Below are 14,697 nucleotides of genomic sequence, written 5' to 3'. Positions count from 1 at the left end.
GATCTTCATGACCCAGATAACCATGACGGTGTGATCACTCACCTAGAGCCAGACATCCTGGAATGTGAAGTCAAGAGGGCCTTAGGAAGCATCACTACGAACAAAGCTAGTGGAGGTGAGAGAATTCCATTTGAGCTGTTTCAAATCCTAAAAGATGATGCTGTGAAAGTGTTGCACTCAATATGCCAGCAAATCTGGAAAACTCAGCAGTGGCCACAAGACTGGAAAAGTTCAGTTTCCATTCCAATCCCAAAGAACAGCAATGCCAAAGAATGTTCAAGCTACCACACAATTGCACTCATCTCACACGCTAGCAAAGTAGTGCTCAAGTCATACATCTGCATATATTCAATGTATCTATATTGTTTATATGGATACTTTGTATAAATTAAAATGAAAATAGCTGTCAACAGCAACTGGGATTGCAAGGCCATCTAAAATTGCCTGTCTTTTGGCAGATTTTCACTTGGTTTCATTATTTGCAATACTTAAACTAGACAATTGTGGTGTTGGCTGTGATTGGTAATCTGTGACTATCTGTCATTTTAATGAAGTTCAAAATAACATGTTATGACAAAAATAGAACACAACCAAAAAACACTGAAATAGATTTATAACTGTAGCTGAGATATTTATAACTGACATAATTAGAACTATTTATAACAGATATAACTATAGCTGAGTTACAGATTATAACTTAGAGAAGACTAGAACTGAATTTCACTATCATTGTAAAAGTGGAAAATGTTTATTTTCCCAATAATTTGCCTGACATTCATCAGTCAAAGCTAATGGACATCTATTAATAACACCCTGTGGCCAGGAGTTGTGGAAATTCAATGTCTGAACATCAGAGTCTTCAGTTTTAGGCCAGTTTGGTCACTGGCCATTCATGCAGACCAGGCAAAGCCCTCCACTGTGATGATCTGCTTGCCACATTTTCACAACCAAAATAAAACACAGTAAAGGAATTCCCAAATAATTATGTTTAAAAATAAAAGATAAAAAAGTAAAGCTGCAAGATAGCGGATTCCAAACTCTGCCTTGGAAAATCCTCGGGGTTGGGGGGAGAGGAAGTGTTTGGGCCCCGCTTAGCACCCCCAGCTTCCCAGTCTCCGCTCCCCACCCGCTGCTCCCCAGCGCCACCGCAGGCCTGCTCACTGTGTTCTTACTCTGTGGTTATCACAGCGCACACTTCCCTCTCTCTTTCTGGCCAGTCAAAAATTATTGCACATGAGTAGCAAACAGATGGCATTTTCTCCCCACATTGAAGAAGGCTCCTGTCTACTTGGGGATGCCAAGGCTTTTATTACATGAACCAATCGTAGAGGATGAGATAGATGGTTAGATAGCATTTCTGCATTAATGGACATGGAGCAAACTCCGGAAGACAGTGGAGGACAGGAGCCTGGCGAGCTGCAGTCCATGGGGTTGCAAAGAGTTGGACACAACTTAGTGATTACGTACTAGTGTGTACTTAGTGAACAGACGGATCTGTCTCCCCACATTGAAGGGGGCTTCTGTCTCTTGGCCATGCAAAGGGTTTTAATTATGGAGTCTTTAAATGCTAAACTGGTCAGATCTGAAAGTTCAGACAAAGAAGGATGAAGACAGGCTGGAATGCTTAGGCAACTGGTGCTGGAACAATGTGGTTTGAGGTGAGAAAAGTCAGTGGAGAAGGCCGCACTCTGAGTCAGGACAGCATGCCTCACCCTGGAGAAGCCTTTCTCAGGACCTGCTGCCCCTACTGAGGTGACCAGGAACCCTGCATGCCCTGCTATTCTGGACCAGCTTCCTTAATCGTGGAAGGTCAGCTGTCTCATGCCCCTTCTCTGAAGACTCTATCACCAGTTAGGCTGACTTGCTTGCCTTTTAGCAAGAGAAGTCAACATCTAAACAACACGTTTTTCTTAGCTCACTTGAGAGGAAAAGTAAGTATGTATTCCAAGAAGCTGGGGAGCAGAGCCAAAGGTCCTGACGTGGCACCTAAGTCAAAACATCTTAATAGTCATGCTTTATCTTTAAAGACGATGAAAAATAAACTTGCTCTGTTGCTCTCCCCCAGATAGCCATGCACACGCCTTGTGCCCCCTTCACTGGGTCTTGGTTCAAACGCCACCTTCTCAGAAGGTCTCTGACCCAGCATCTCTGTGCAGGGCCGCCCCTTGTGTGGAGCCCCCTGAGCCTGTATCACTTTGTGGGAATTCCTTCCTACTGCCCACTGGTTCTTCATGCCTCACACTATTTGCACAAAGTGGACACTCAGTGTTTGTTAATTAAATAGGTTTTACTCTGTGATATGCATGGCTTTCTTTTTAAACAAATACAGCAGAATTTTAGTAGTGAACTTTTAACTACCCAGTGTATATCTGAAGGGACTTGACGCTCCAGTAGCATGTATCTGTTGATCCTGTGGTTTTGTGACCTTCTGTATCCGGTGCTCCTACCCTGAGCTGCCCGGGGCTCAGGCTGCCCCTGTAAAGCCCAGCTTAGGACCTGAGGGTGAGTTCTGTGAGGCCCTGGGATGCTTGGGGGTGCCATCCTGCTGGATGCTAGGTGTCCCTGGGGGCAGGACTGAGCGGGTGCCCACCTCTGTCCGCCTGTGTTTTCCATCTCCCTCCTCCTTCTGCTGATGTGTGGGTTTCCCACCACCCAGGGGTGGCCTCACACCCTGAGACGGATGTGGCTGAGGACTCTATCCACCTCACCAGCTGGTCACAACCATCTGGGATGTTTCTCTGAGGCCGCCTTCTCCTTCCACGTGGAGGGTCACCAAGTGGGTGATTTCAGCTCTAGTAAAGCCACTCTGGGGACTTCCCAGGCAGCTCAGAGATAAAGAATCTTTCTGCAATGTCAGAGCTGCAGGAGATGCGAGTTTGATCCCTGGGTCAGGAAGATTCCCTGCAGGAGGGAGTGGCAACCCACTCCAGCGTTCTTGCCTGGAGAGTCCCACGGACAGAGGAGCCTGGCGGGCTGCAGTCCATGGGGTCGTGAATCAGATATTACTGAGCAACTGAGCACGCATGCAAAGCCACTTTGGGGACCTGGCTGAAGCCCCTCGGATCTCAGCACAGCTCAGCCACCGACTTCTAGTACAACTGTAGGCAACTACTTATTTTGAGCTTTGGGCTCTTCACTTGCAGAATTAGGGAATGCTTTAGATTATCTGTTCCATAGGTATTTCTTGACCTACTTTAGGTTTCAGGCTGGTTCCAGGGTTGCTTCCGCCTCCTGAGTTCTGACCCCGCCCTCCCCTCCCTTCCTGATCCCTCTGTCTACACTGCGGGCCCTGAGATGCTCCCAGAGCCACATCGGGCCAGCATGTATCTGCAGGGGGCACCCACATGCCGCTTGCCGTGGCTGAAGGGTTGAACTTCGGTACTTTGTTGCTCTGAACTCAAACCCAAGGCTTTGGCTAATGTGCCTCAGGCCGTCTCAACAGCAGCACCTGGATCAGGTCTTCCTCACAGCAGGTGCAGGATGGGCTTGCTGGGCTCCACCTGTGTCCAGGACTCCAGCCCTGACCCTGGGGGTGCTCCTAGAGCACAGTGATTATAAATCACTGTGGAAGATATGAAGCTCTGGTTTCACAGAGGACAGAATTAAAGAACAGAATGTGAGTTCCGAGAAGTCAGCTGGAGAAGCCAAGGGGGGTCTGGGAGGAAGTGACTGTGTGCACCAAGGATGTGAGCCCTGCTTGACCGATGGCCCCCCAGGGGCTTCCAGGAGCATGCGAGCTACCGATGCCCCACAGATCCAGCACTCCAGCCCCGCTGGTGAAGCTGTTACTCCTGTAAGCTCTCTGGCTACTTCTCTTCTGTGGTTGTGGATTCTTGATACATTCTCCTCTGACCAGGACTGTTTTGCATGGTTTTCATACTATTGAGTCAGTTCAGTTCAGTTCAGTTGCTCAGTTGTGTCCGACTCTTCCCGATCCCACAGACTGCAGCACACCAGGCCTCCCTGTCCATCCACCAACTCCTGGAGCTTACTCAAACTCAGTCCCTTGAGTCGGTGATGCCATCCAACCATCTCATCCTCTGTCATCCCCTTCTCCTCCTGCCCTCAATGGTCTTTTCAAATGAATCAGCTCTTCACATCAGGTGGCCAAAGTTTGGAGTTTCAGCTTCAACATCAGTCCTTCCAATGAACACCCAGGATTGATCTTCTTTAGGATGGACTGGTTGGATCTCCTTGCAGTCCAAGGGACTCTCAAGAGTTTTCTCCAACACCACAGTTCAAAAGCATCAATTCTTCCGTGCTCAGCTTTCTTTATAGTCCAACTCTCACAGCCATACATGACTACTGGAAACAACATAGCCTTGACTAGATGGACCTTTGCTGGTAAAGTAATGTCTCTGCTTTTTAATATGCTGTCTAGGTTGGTCATAACTTTCCTTCTAAGGAATAAGCATCTTTTCATTTCATGGCTGCAGTCACCACCTGCAGTGATTTTAAGCCCCCCAAAATAAAGTCTCCCATCTATTTCCCATGAAGTGATGAGACCAGATACCATGATCTTAGTTTTCTGAATGTTGAGCTTTAAGCCAACTTTTTCACTCTCCTTTTCCATCAAGAGTCTCATTAGTTCTTCTTCACTTTCTGCCATAAGGGTGGTGTCATCTGCATATCTGAGGTTATTGATATTTCTCCCAGCAATCTTGATTCCAGCTTGTGCTTCCTCCAGCCCAGCATTTCTCATGATGTACTCTGCATTTAAGTTATATAAACAGGGTGACAATATACAGCCTTGACGTACTCCTTTTCCTATTTAGAACCAGTCTGTAGTTCCATGTCCAGTTCTAACTGTTGCCTCCTGACCTGCATACAGTTTCTCAAGAGGCAGGTCAGGTGGTCTGGTATTCCCATCTCTTTCAGAATTTTCCTCAGTTTGTTGTGATCCACACAGTCAAAGGCTTTGGCATAGTCAATAAAGCAGAAATAAATGTTTTCTGGAACTCTCCTGCTTTTTCGATGATCCAGCAGATGTTGGCAATTTGATCTCTGGTTCCTCTGCCTTTTCTAAACCAGCTTGAACATCTGGAAGTTCATGGTTCAAGTATTGTTGAAACCTGGCTTGGAGAATTTTGAGAATTACTTTACTAGTGTGTGAGATGAGTGCAATTGTGTGGTAGTTTGAGTATTCTTTGGCATTGCCTTTCTTTGGGATTGGAATGAAACTGGCTTTTTCCAGTCCTGTGGCACTGCTGAGTTTCCCAGATTTGCTGGCATATTGACTGCAGCATTTTCACAGCATCATCTTTTAGGATTTGAAATAGCTCAACTGAAATCCCATCACCTCCACTAGCTTTGTTCATATGTTCATAGTGATGCTTCCTAAGGCCCCCTTGACTTCACATTCCAGGATGTCTGGCTCTAGGTCAGTGATCACACCATCGTGATTATCTGGGTCATGAAGATCTTTTTTGTACAGTTCTTCTGTGTATTCTTGCCACCTCCTCTTAATATCTTCTTCTTCTGTTAAGTTCATACAATTTCTGTCCTTTATTGAGCCCATCTTTGCATGAAACGTTCCCTTGGTATCTCTAATTTTCTTGAAGAGATCCCTAGTCTTTCCCATTTTATTGTTTTCCTCTATTTCTTTGCTTTGATCACTGAAGAAGGCTTATTTCTCCTTGTTATTCTTTGGAACTCTGAATTCAAATGAGATCTTTCCTTTTCTCCTTTGCTTTTGGCTTCTCTTCTTTTCACAGCTATTTGTAAGGCCTCCTCAGGCAGCCATTTTGCTTTTTTGCATTGCTTTTTCTTGGGGATGGTCTTGATCCCTGTCTCCTGTACACTGTCATGAACCTCCGTCCATAGTTCATCAGGCACTCTGTCTATCAGATGTAGTCCCTTAAATCTAGTTGTTACTTCCACTGTATAATCATAAGGGATTTGATTTAGGTCATACCTGAATTGTGTGGTTTCCCCTACTTTCTTCAATTTAAGTCTGAATTTGGCAATAAGGAGTTCATGATCTAAGCCTCGTCAGCTCCTGGTCTTGCTTTTGCTGACTGTATAGAGCTTCTCCATCTTTGGCTGCAAAGAGTATAATCAGTCTTATTTCAGTGTTGACCATCTGGTGATGTCCATGTGTAGAGTCTTCTCTTGTGTCGTTGGAAGACAATGTTTGCTGTGACCAGTGCATTCTCTTACTGGAAAAACTCTGTTAGCCTTTGTCCTGCTTCATTCTGTACTCCAAGGCCAAATTTGCCTGTTACTCCAGGTGTTTCTTGACTTCCTACTTTTGCATTCCAGTCTCCTGTAATGAAAAGGACATCTTTTTTGGGTGTGAATTCTAGAAGGTCCTGTAGGTCTTCATAGAACCATTCAACTTCAGCTTCTTCGGCATTACTGGTTGGAGCATAGACTTGGATTACTGTGATATTGAATGGTTTGCCTTGGAAATGAACAGAGATCATTCTGTCATTTTTGAGATTGCATCCAAGTACTGCATTTCGGACTCTTTTGTGAACCATGATGGCTACTCCATTTCTTCTGAGGGATTCCTGCCCGCAGTAGTAGATATAATGGTCATCTGAGTTAAATTCACCCATTCCAGTCCATTTCAGTTCGCTGATTCCTAAAATGTTGACGTTCACTCTTGCCATCTCCTGTTTGACCACTTCCAATTTGCCTTGATTCATGGACCTGACATTCCAGATTCCTATGCAATACTGCTCTTTACAGCATCGGACTTTACTTCCATCACCCGTCACATCCACAACTGAGTGCTGTTTTTGCTTTGGCTCCATCCCTTCATTCTTTTGAGATTTATTTCTCCACTGATCTCCAGTAGCATATTGGGCACCTACCGACCTGGGGAGTTCATCTTCAATGTCCTGTCTTTTTGCCTTTTCATACTGTTCATGGGGTTCTCAAGGCAAGAATACTGAAGTGGTTTGCCATTCCCTTCTCCAGTGGACCACATTTTGTCAGAACTCTTCACCAAGACCTGTCCATCTTGGGTGGCCCTACATGGCATGGCTTAGTTTCATTGAGTTAGACAAGGCTGTGGTCCACGTGATCAGATTGGTTAGTTTTCTATGGCTGTGGTTTCAGGCTGTCTGCCCTCTGATGCCCTCTCTCAGAGCCTACTGCCTTACTGGGGTTTCTCTTACCTTGGACATGGGATATTTCCTTAAGGCCGCCACTACTGACTTTGGACATTGGGTTTCTCCTCTCCACCGCGTGCTCTTCCAGCGCTTGACACAAATTCTTTCTGAAAATAAATAGGCTATAAATACAGTGTTTTCCTAATTAAACCTGAATATATTCAATTATGATCCATTAGCTCTAAGACCAATCTGAGAATTTAAAAAGCATATTAATAATTTAGCAGTTTCCCAATATTTGGGGTTTTTTGATAAAAAAGTTATAATCGTAATAGTCTATAAAAATAATCTGTAGACATTGAATGAGCTGGGTTTTACCTCAAGAAGAGCTGGCTTTGTGTCAGGGTTGTGCTAATGTTTATTCACTGTCACCCCCATGTGGCCATTTCTAGACAGCACTTTGCAGAATTTGTTACCATTTCATGGCTGGCTCAGACGGTAAAGCATCTGCCTGCAGTGCAGAAAACCTGGGTTCAGTCCCTGGGTTGGGAAGATCCCCTGGAGAAGGGAATGGCATCCCGCTCCAGTATTCTTGCCTGGAGAATTTCACAGACAGAGGAGCCTGCAGGGGCTACAGTCCATGGGCTCAAAGAGTCAGACATGACTAAGCAACTAACACTTTCACTTTCACTTTGTCACCGTCAGATTGAAAGGAGGATAAGAATAGGGTTGATTCCTGGATCTCCTGGCTCCTAAAACTCATCATACAGTTTATGAAATGTGTTGTGTCTTAGTCACTCACTCATGTACGACTCTCTGCAACCCCATGGACTGCAGCCCACCAGGGTCCCCTGGCCACGGTATTCTCCAGACAAGAATACTAGAGTGGGTTCCCACTGACTTCTCCAATTTATGAAATGACCGTATTCAAATTCAGAGTAGATCTTACATTATATATTTTGATTAATATCATGTTAATTACGATTTTAAAATTTATCTTTCCAATTTGAAATGTCTCCAAACTTCTAAATAATCTAATAAATATGTCAACTATTTAGAGACAGTGTAGTTCATGGACTAAGCTCATGGGCTCCATAGTCGAAAGATCTGGGTTTGAATAATGGTTCTGCTGCCTCCAGTTGGGCCTCAGTTTGCTCAACAGTAAAATGTAGAGAATAGTACATATCTCAGGAAATTATCTTGAAGATTAAATGAGGAAATACACTTCCAATACTTCGAAAAGGATGTGCCTGGTGGCCCATTGGATAAGACTCCACGCTCCTGACCTAAGGAGCCCAATTTCGCTCCATAGTGAGGGAACTAGATTCCACATGCTGAGCCCCTGAATTGGAAAGTCGACTCTATAAGTCAACGAGTGTATTTAAAATAGAAAAAGAGAATAAAAATAAAATAAATAAAATGAACACAAAATAAAAAAAAGAAAGAAAGAAAGGGAACCCCTCAAAACAAAAACAAAAAGAAAGGAAAAAAAGGGGGAAAAAAGGCAACAGAGAGAGAGAAAAGCAGCGGAAGAAATGAATCCAAAGTTGCAGGAAGCCTATGCCTTTCTAAATGAGCTCGCTTTGGGTCTTGATCAACGGCCCTGAAGGGAGAAAAGCATATGTGGCACTCTGCTGGCATCTTTTGGTGCTAGGACCCTGAACGCTAGAAGAGTGTTCAGTGAGAACGCATAGAAATTGGGGAGGACCTCGCTGGAGCACAAAGTTGAGGCAAGGGTTTATTGTTGTCTGGGGAGGGGTTGTCCTCAGGCAGGGGTCTGGGGTCGGGAGACCCCTAAAGGGGAGAGGTTCAGTGGGCAGACATATGTTTCCACACGTGTGTTAGGATGTGAATGGTGAGCCCACGGAAGTCCTGTGCAGCCGGCATTTGTGTGCTGAACTTGGAAGCCCCGCAGTGACTGTCTAGCGGGCAAGGCTGGAAGGCCCAATGCCCCGGAATCATTTGCATCCTGAGCCCTTTGGTCCAGGGGGCCAGGTCGGAAGTGCGTGTGGGGCCTCGTCAAGGGGGATTCCCCAAGAAAAGTGTGGGTGGTTGGATGGCGGGAGTGGGAGTGGGCACGCCCTCGCGGCCTCAGCCAATGAGGAGCTTGCACGTGGTGGGGTGGGGCTGTGGGAAAGCCCCCAGAGGCCCGAGGGGGCGGGGCCCAGGCCCTTTTTTGGAGCCCGACTGCCAGAGGGAAGGAGGCGTCGGAGTGCAGCTGCAGGTAGGAGATGGAAACCCTCTTGAGCCTTGTGTGCAGAGCCCCGGGGGCTGCTTCTGAGCACGGGGGAGGTAAGTGTCCGTCTCCCTTCAACGTCTTACCTGGAGGGCAAGGTTGTGGGCCTAGCACCGCTGGTGCGGATGCCCTTTGGGGACCCTCTGTCCCTGAGGGGCCGTCGCTGGCGCTTGGGCGTCCTCAGTGGGGTGACTTGGCTCCTGGGTCAGCAGGGCTGACGCCTGGCCAGAAAGGCGCCCTGAGTTGGAAGGGGCCGTGGGGGGTGGGGGCTGGGCTTCAGAATCTGGGGAACACCTGCTACGTGAATGCGGCGCTGCAGTGTCTGAGCCACACGCCGCCCCTGGCCAGCTGGATGGTGTCCCAGCAGCACGCCACCCTCTGTCCGGCCCGCAGCGCCTGCACGCTCTGTGCCATGCGAGCTCACGTGACCCGAGCCCTCCTTCACACGGGAGAGGTGATCTGCCCCGCAAGGACCTGCTGGCGGGCTTCCACAGACACCAGCAGGAAGATGCCCACGAGTTTCTGATGTTCACTCTGAATGCCATGCAGCAAGGGTGCTTGAGTGCATCCCAGCCGTTGGGCCATGCCTCGGAGGACACCACCGTCATCTGTCAGATCTTCGGCGGGACCTGGAGGTCTCAGATCCAGTGTCTCCGCTGCCTCGGTGTCTCCGACACGTTCAACCCTTATCTGGACATCAGCCTGGATATCACGGCGGCTCAGAGTGTGGAGCAAGCTCTGAGAGAGCTGGTGAAGCCCCAGAAGCTGGACGCGGACAATGCCTATGACTGTGGCGTCTGTCTCCGGAAGGTGCCTGCCACCAAGAGGTTGACTTTGCACAGCACCTCCCAGGTCCTGGTGCTGGTGCTGAAGCGGTTCACACCGGTGAGCGGGGCCAAAAGGGCTCAGGAGGTGCGCTATCCCCAGTGCTTGGACCTGCAGCCCTACACGTCTGAGCGGAAGGCAGGGCCACTGGGCTACGTGCTCTATGCCGTGCTGGTGCACTCCGGGTGGAGGTGTGAGTGAGGACACTACTTCTGTTACGTCCGAGCGGGCAACGGCCAATGGTATAAGATGGACGATGCCAAGGTGACTGCCTATGATGAGACCGCTGCCCTGAGCCAGAGCGCCTACGTCCTGTTCTACGCCCGGGAGGGTGCGTGGGAAGGGGGCGCTGGGGGAGGGGCAGCGGCCCCCGTCGGGGCTGACCCCACAGACCCCGGGCAGCCCGCAGGAGATGCCAGCGGCAGAGCTCCTGGGTCGGAGGAGTCCCGGGGGGACACAGAGGTCGAAGGGATGAGCTTAGAGCAGTGGAGACGCCTGCAAGAACACAGCCGACCGAAGCCGGCCTTGGAGCTGCGGAAGGTCCAGTCTGCCCTGCCTGCCGGCGCAGTCGTGATTCACCAGTCCAAACACGGAGGAGGGAGAAACCGCACGCCGCCCCAACAGGAGCACGAGCGGCTCGACCGTCCCAGCACGGACACCCCGCCTCCGGGGCCGAAGAACGTTGGCAACGGCCCTTGTGCCGGCGGGAGGGCCAGAGCCACCAAGGGGAAGAACAAGAAGCCGTGGCCGTCTCTGGGGCTGTGGCGGTAGGTCGGCTCTGACGCACATGCGTGCAGACGCCCAGGCACACGCTGTGTGCGGCACGCCCTGTGTGACGCACCGAGAGTTCCGACGAGGAGCGAGTTCCTCTCGGCCGTGGGCGTGATGCAGCCTCCTGGGAAAGAGCGGGGCACACTCCTGGGAGTGTGCCCGGGGTCTCGGTGTTCACTTGGGACGGGCTCGTGCCTGAGCGGCTGAGCTCTCGAGGGCTGGCTCTGCTGGGGGGTCGCCGGAGAGGATGGGGTGATGGGGTGATGGGGTGCATGAGCGGGTCTGGGCACGGTCCGAGGGCCTCCGACTTCTGCGAGGATGGGAGAGTCCTCTCGGGATGGGACTTTGGGTGTGGGTTTGCCTTTCGTTCCCCGTCTCCGTTCCCTGGCCGCACCGCTGGCCTCGGGTGAGTGACGCGGCCTGGAGACGCCTCACAGAGCGCTCACGGCCAGCCGAGCAAGGAGAAGATCTCGGGAGCCCTTCGGGGGGCAGGGAAGAGCGGGTGCAGGTCCATGAACCGTCTCCTTCCGGCCGGTCAGGCTCTCGAAAATGCCCCAGACGTCGAGAGGCGTCCGGGGAGAGGACGGGCAAGCAGCCTTTATGGGTGTCTGTCCTTGGGAGGCCTCGTGCTACTTGGCGGAGGGTCCGGCAGGAATGAGGCGGGGATGCGCGCGTCCCCAGCACGACGCTCGTCCGCAAAGATCCCTGGGGCTCCATGTCCGGTGCAAGGAGTACGCTGGAGAAGCTCCAAGTGCCAAACAGGAGAAGCGATCCACAAGGCCATGAGCACCGCCACCAGCCCCACCAGCACCAACACGAAGGCCAAGGGGAGAAAGGCAACCCAACCAGTCCCAAAGAAACTTCTCCACCAGCATCGCACCGGTGCCTGAGTGGAGATATGTCGCGCCACGTTCATTTCTGAAAGCAAAGGTCCTCCCCGCACTGAGGAAAGACCCGAGCCTACCCTAGATTGTGATAGCAAGACAACTGGACTTCCGACTCTGCCCGTCCTGTCTGGCAGTCTCATCCAGCTGGGCCCCGGGCAAACGCCTCTGGACGCCAGGAGATGCGGCCGGCCTCCAAAGTGCCTGGGGCGGTGGGGAAGCTGTCCTCCCCTAGCTGCTTTCGCGACTGCCTCATGGGCCCGTGACCCGCTGGAGGGGCACCTGAGGCCCCTTATCGACCACCTCTTGCGTTTTCCTTTCTTTGGCTTGGCTGATGGCTTCAAACCCCAAACCCTCCATCAAACGGCAGACCGGGAATTTGCGATGTAACATGTCCGACCTCGAGGGCCAACTCTGGCTCCTGACCGCGCTAGTCGGCGTGGCAAGGAACAGAGAACGTCCCGATGGCTTGTTTCCCCCGCATGGCTGCCTACGCCGCACCATGCCCTCCGCACGTAGAGAGGACAAAGAATGATGAGCAGTATCTTCCCCCGAGAACACGAACAAGCGTGCCCTGCCGGGGGAAGCGGAGCCACCCACGGTCCGCCCTCATCATCACCACGCATCTTCCTCCGCCCCATCGTCTCAAATGGACTTACTGCTTGCCCCATGCACACCCTCTGAAGGAGGAGGAGGAGGAGGAGGAGGAGGAGAAAAAGGAGAAGAATGTCGATTGGAGCAGTGTGGCAGAGGGAATGGGAAGGTGGCCTTATGCTGGGCGGAATCCGTGCAAAAGAGAGAAAAATCCTGGCTGATCTCGCTTCTCTGTGCCATGGGAAGGAGGTAAGAGGACAGCAAGGGTGTGAGCACTTGGATCATAAAGCACAAAGCGGTAGGCTCCTAGGATGGGATGGGGGGAGCGGGAGGTGGGAGGGGTGCAATAGGCTAAGGAAGAAAACGGGGTCAGGGCCCTTCTTTCCTAGTAAGGACCAACGGAATCAACACTCCAGCTATGGTAAACCTGTGGACGGTCAAAGCCCCATAGTCCTGGAGGGCAAGCATAATGTCCAGGACGGGAGAGCAAACAAACACACATGTCACACACCGAGAAGGAAAGCAGCAGTCATCCTCCTCCAGGAGGGAAATTCGTTCACTTCATTTCAGTTCAGTCGGTAACTCGTATTCCTCTCTTTCCTACCCCATGTACTGCAACTTCCAGGATTCCATATCCATTGGGTAGTCTCCGAATTTAGTGTGTCTATTATCCTTTGTGTTGGTGGTACCATCCTGCCATCTCATCGTGAATTGTCTCCTTTTCCTGCCTTCAATTTTTCTCACCCTCAGTGTCTTTTCAAATGAATCATTTCTTTTCATCAGATGTCCAAGTTATTGGAGTTTCACCTTCGGTATCAGTCCTTCCAGTGAACATCTAAGACTGATTTCCTTTAGGAAGGATTGGTTTTATCTCTTTGCAGCCAAGGTACTCTCAACAGTCTTCTCCAACACCACAGTTCACAAGCATCAGTTCTTCGGTGCTCAGCTTTCTTTATAGTCCATTTTCTCTTTCATACACGCCTATTGGGCAAACCATAGCCTTAACGAAAAGTACCTTTTTTGGCAAAGTATTGTCTTTGTTTTATCATATGCTGAGTTGATTAGTCATAACTTTTTTTCCAAGGAGCAAGCATCTTTTAATTTCATGGCTACAGTCACCGTCTGCAATGATTTTGAAGCCCCAAACTAATATAAGCTGAGTTCTCCGCCATAGCAGCAGAGAGACTTTGAGGCAGAAACGCCCAGAAAAGCCATTTCTAGCTCACAGACTCTGAGGAGTTTAATAGGCAAGGTTTAGTAATGCAGTCTTGGAGTAATGCTGCCAGAGAGGAACAGAAAGCACAGTCTACCAGGAACCAGGAACTGACCTCACCACTCACCACCATCTCCTACCAGCCTCCCTCCAGAGACAACGCTCACCTTCCGAGCCTCACCTGGCCAGCTCACTTCTGCCTTCATGTTTCTGTGTAAGGGCTGCCTGCTTTCAGACATGCTTCTCCTAGAATTGTGCAGGCCCAGCTCCTTCCTTTCATCCTGGTCACCACAGCAAGGCCTTTTAGACCCTCCTGACCACTGACTCCAAGCCCTCCCTCACAACGCCCTTTTTTATTTTCAGTAGAGCACTTTTCTTTTCCTTCCCCTGTCTGGCTTCCATACTTTTCTCTTTCTTCACTCTAGATCGAGAGCTCCTTGAAAGGCAGGGGCCGCTGTTCATTTTCAGCACTGTTCTTGGTACCACTGAGTCACCGGGCATAGAGTGAGTACTCACAGCCTGGGTGCTGAGTAAATAAACGGGACGATCCTGGGGCTCCCCTTCCTCTTCTGTCCAGGTCAGTCTCTTGAGATGATCACTCTTGTTAGGAAGCGCATGCTGTTTCTGAGGTGGGAGCGTGGCCAGAATGACCTCCGCCATCCTTTTTCTCTCTCCAGTTGCTCCAGCAAATCTCAGCCAGCAGCCCCGACCCGGTGCCTCCTGGTGGCCCGCGCTAGCATTGCAGGACTAACCCGAACCTTCATTCAGGTCTTCAAGGCGGAGGCTCTCCAGAGTTCCAGAGGTGAAAGTGTACTTCAGGCAGGCTTCCAGGGCTGTGGAAAGACCCAGGAATCTCCTCATTTTTCATTTCCTCTCCTCTCTTTGGGGTTTAGTTCGTTCATGTTGCATCCTCGGCTCAGACAGGGCAATAATTTCCCCCTACTTTCAAATTAGAACCTCTGGAATCCGGTTAGGGCTGGTCTTCTTTCTGGAACCCTGACTCTGGGTCCACAACTGAGCCCTCTCCTGCTCACCACAAGCCCTTGTTCCTTCAGCTCCTCTCTCCTCTGAGGGACCTCTGTGAGTGGAAAGCATTTTTCCAAGCTCTCAGACACA

The 14,697-nt window shown here is 50.2% G+C and overlaps 1 pseudogene; it reads left to right on the top strand.

Moving 5' to 3' along the window:
* Positions 1-9,289: 9,289 nt before the first annotated feature.
* On the top strand, positions 9,290-10,890 carry LOC113891781 (annotated as a pseudogene).
* Positions 10,891-14,697: the final 3,807 nt, after the last annotated feature.

Source organism: Bos indicus x Bos taurus, chromosome 4 (assembly GCF_003369695.1).
Source record: "Bos indicus x Bos taurus breed Angus x Brahman F1 hybrid chromosome 4, Bos_hybrid_MaternalHap_v2.0, whole genome shotgun sequence".
Taxonomy (NCBI): Eukaryota; Metazoa; Chordata; class Mammalia; order Artiodactyla; family Bovidae; genus Bos; species Bos indicus x Bos taurus.
Note: the sequence above shows the minus strand (reverse complement) of the source record. Positions and strands in the feature narration are given on the sequence as shown.